This window comes from Eucyclogobius newberryi, unplaced genomic scaffold, assembly GCF_026437365.1.
Source record: "Eucyclogobius newberryi isolate DKJ021-1_F unplaced genomic scaffold, fEucNew1.0.hap1 SCAF_16, whole genome shotgun sequence".
NCBI lineage: Eukaryota > Metazoa > Chordata > Actinopteri > Gobiiformes > Gobiidae > Eucyclogobius > Eucyclogobius newberryi.
Window position 1 is genome coordinate 14180755 of NW_027315790.1, and position 4764 is coordinate 14185518.

Genomic DNA, 4764 nt, shown 5'->3' on the forward strand with positions numbered 1-4764 from the left:
GCCGCAGAGTTGTGTCTATTGTGGTTAGAGGCAGACGAAAACAAAAAAGTCCTGTGCGTGTATAATATATTCTGACAAATTTAATGAGATAAACACTGAAATAAACAATCCTACAAGTGAACACAGCTGGAACTAGACATTTAGAGCTAGAGTTACCATACTTGGACAACGAAGAAAGACAAAGTAAAGGAACATACAATTGCCATTCTTAAAAACACATTTAAAACTTCTACATTTACCAAATCATTAAGAAAAAAAAATAAGGACAATGTTCAAAAGGAATAGGAGGCGTGTGGTGGAGTGGTTAAGAGCATTGCACATGTGTGGTTGGGTCCAGCCCTCAACATTCACAGACCGTCTATACTCCCTCTCTCCCCCGAACAAACTACGACTGTCTTATCAATTAAAGCCTTAAAAAAAGGAGTCGGAATCATATCTCATCAAATCCTACTCCCATTTTACATATCAGTATAGTTCAAATAATTTGGTGATGACATTTTTATAACAAGTAATTAACAACTGCTTTCATGTTGGCATATTTCTTTTTAAAAATGCTGTTTGTACATCAAACAGATTCACATTTGCACAGTTTTGAAACGTCTCCATTTACATTCTATTAATATACTTCAAATATTGCCATGCTCATTTCTCAACTGTTGCTCTTATTTTTCCTTTATTCTATGTAACTCCTACCTTAGGCCATAACCCCTTTCTCTCTCTGAAAATAATGAAAATGTTGCCTGGGAGTTACTTACTTTATATATAATCAGGACTGTTTTCAATTTTACTGGATCAATTTACTTCAAAACATTGCCTTTCAATTATAAACCATGTCAGAACAAGGGCCTCTACATGCAGTTACCCTTGTTTGTTGGAGGAGGCACGTGGGCTTTTACAATACAGGGAAACAAAAGGGGCAGGACTAATGGTCAGGAGAAAACAGGTGCTGCTCACATTAAGTTGGTCATTATCCGTGTCGTAAATGGCAAAACAAGTGAAAGTATCCGTTTTCTCATGGAAGTTCCACCAACTGCTCGTCTCCATTGAGAGGTTATTGCTTTGCTTCACAGTAAAAGGCATAAAATGTATCCATCTCCATGGAGACAAGCCGGTGACCCAAGCAAGCCAAGTAACATCTGTTGAGAAGCGAGCCTTTTCATGGTGTAATTTACAAGGTTGATTTGAGACTTTAAAAACAGCAATATGTTGATAGTACGATATACGATAGTACGATAATACGATAGTTTAATGACCATTCCTGGCAAAGAAGTAACATCTCCATGGAGACAAGCCCAGGCAGCAAGTAAGATGTGCCCGCCAAATTAAAATGTGCGCATATTTATCTGCATTTGCACATAATATAAATTTACAATATTCTTGATCAAGATATAATACAAATTCAAAAGACACAGCATTTCAAAAAACACATAAGAAACAACAAATTAATAACAAATAAATAATGTGGGCTAAAAGTTACAAAATTGTCTGGGATCACACCACCCTTTACAAATAGCCCACATATAATTGGTGTTTTCAAACGTTTACGGCTGATGATCATTGCAGGGTAATGCAAGGGTAACAATGTATAGATTTGACCAGAAGGGTGCAGTGCAACATTACAGACAGCAGCCCATATAACAGGACCAGCACTCTTGCATCACAGCATCACTCAATGAAAAAGAAAACATAACAAAAAAGATCATGTAACTCGATTCCCCGTGGATTCTTTTTTGTTTGTTTGTTTGTTTAAAAGAGGCAAATGTCCAGTTCAGGTCGACATGGCATGGTGCCCGACACGTGTTAATGTACAAGATGTAAAGTAGGGCAGGGGGACACAAGAGAGACTGTGGGTATAAATATGGAGGACTGTTTTAGGCCAGAGCTCTTACATGATCTTTCCCACACACTGCAGAGTCTATAGATATCAAGTGTTATATTCCAAGCCTAGATAGAGTGTAAAATATGGGCAGCTGTTATTAATCCTACAACTGTTGTGAATGCTTGAAACTTTTATTATTATCTATTATAACTTAACATTCAAAAGTAATTAAGATTATTTACCACGGTTATATTTAGGGGTTTTGTAGATGGCAGACATTTGGCCCTGAACTAGAATATAATCAGTTTCTTTGTAAAAATCAAATATTTACTTAACTGCACTGTTTACCTTTACAAAATAAGGAACCAGTTGCTTCCTTAATGGAACAAACTGAAGCAGAGATAAAATACTGAAATCACTTTATATAAACCTTAAAATAATGATATAAAATAATATATGAATGGACACAAATAGAGTGAAGTTGATGGTCTCAGAAGAATGCATTTTTAGACATAACATCTCCTTCCACTTGTTAACTTCAGATTAACTATGAACCGTTCACTGCCCCTACAGAGAGTTGATCTTATCACTCAAACTGTGTAACTGACATGGAACAATGGTTTACCGCCATTCTCTTCGCCTCCCGCTACAACAGTTAGCTTCCTTTATAACTGTTGTCATGTGTGCACCACGACACCCAGAACAGAAACACAATAGACTGTTGTCCCACATGCCAGATAATGTAAATGAGTCACTGTTGTTACAAACGGCAGTTGTGCAGGAAGCAATAATGTCTGGAAAAGATTTTAGTTGAAAAAGCTTTGTAAATATACTGTATGGCAACGTGAATAAAAACACAGTCTTTGAGAAGACAATGCTCTTGTTGATTACAAAGTTTGTGTCCAAGAAGGGTCCAGGTATAACTTTATTCAGCAGCAATGCAAAACCACATTGACAATTTGTAATACAGAGGAAAAGTCTACTACTTACAATATTTTATACCCAATTTCTACTCATTTGTTTCTTTTTTTTTTACTTTACAAATTTACAGGTCTGGACCCCACTGCAAAAATAAATGGACAAATAGTCATTTCAGTTTGCAAAACATTTTAAATCAGGTTTAAGTGTATTTATTTGAGTAGTTTATTGTGAGTATTTGATCTAATTTCTCTAAAATTATACCATTATAAATTCAAACTATGATTCAATTCTTGCAATTCATCTTGTCAGCTCAGTGCCTCGTGACCCGTAGTAGGATCCCAATCCCCCCATGATTTATTATGACACAATATATAGGCCATAACAACAATGGTTTGAGCCCAGTAAGTAAATGGCCATACATTGTACAGTATATGCCCTTTACTTACAATGAACTACTCAAATACTGCAGTTTCTGATGGATTGGCTGCCATTTGTACCCGAGTCTCAAACCCATCCATGTGACAACAGGTCGGATCACAGCTGACCCTTCTCACCCAAGACACAAACTATTTGTGCCACTCCCCTCAGGAACAAGAACAGTTTCTTTCCCTCTGCCGTCACTTTAACCATAATTGAATCACCCACTGCACTGTTCACTTTGTGCACTACATATGCAAATTCAACTGTAAACTTTGTGTACATACTAAGTCTATTGTTATCGTTTTAGTCAATTTAAATAGTTTTTCTTTCATACGTGCCCTATCTGATTTGACATATCTTGCTTTTATCATTGTTCATTGTTTTATGTTGCACCGAATCACCAAAGCAAGTTCCTATGTTTGTGAATTTTGTTCATTGGCAATGTCAATAAACTTTTTCTGATTCTGATTCTGACCATCAGAGAATACAGCCTATAATGGATAAATAAAGAGTGATCACTATGGCAACAATAGTGAATGATATGACACTCATTCAAAGATGTGTGCATTTTAAAAGCCTCTTATACTTTGTTTGCAACTAGTGCACAAGGTTGTGTACTCATGTGTTCATACAGCTGCTTTGGGCTGATTGGGCATAATGTTACACAAGATTACATAACTCACTGGAGTCGGTGCTCCCCACGCTGATTTTCACAGAATTCAAAGTACAAAATTGCAGCAGTTTTGCACAAGCCACCACAGGAAAGCTTGGCAAGTGGTTTATGTAAAGGGTGCAATTTAGATTTGTATATATTCACGGATGTCTCTGAAGAGTGGGAGGAAGGAGGCTAAAGAAAAGAACATTAAAAGGCAACTGACCTAAGAATTTAACCCACAACATCCTTGCTGAATTAACTAACCACTCTGCCACATAAACAAAACGAATAGAGGAGAAAAGAGAAGTGCAATGTGAACTGTAACTACAGCTCGTCTCCAAAAAGCTACTGAGCAACTTTCAAACATGATACTAAAGCTCAATTTTTTATGGCCAAAAACATTTACTCGAGGAATTGTTCAACAGAATCGGCAAAAAAAATAAAATGAGGAAAAACAAACTAGAAAGAGCTTAGTCAGCCTTGCCTGACTTTACACTGCAGCATCGAAAGCGTTAAAGGCCGCAGAAGGGGAGGCACCCATCCACCGCTCATTTGCATATCAGGCGGGAAGGCAATGATTCTTTACTGCTGCCATGGAGCAAGGCCATGGCCACTCCCACCAAACACTGCACTGGCGGGAAAAGGAGCTTAGAATAGAAAATAACAGACATTCAGTGACACACATGCACAGTCCACAGGCTTTGTCTTGCATCGAGTAGACGCTAGAGAATTGCAAACACTAAATAAATAGATTGCTTTATACGGGGCGGCAGTCGCACACCTATTTCCTGTAAGGTCAACCTATTAAAAGGGAACAGACTATCGATATTCATTCGTATTACTCGTGAAGTGAAAATGTGAAGCGGCAATGGCATTTATTTATCCCTTAGACACAAGACTTCAAGCCAAAGAAGCAATACAATGGACTGTGTTGTGTATACATAGTGAA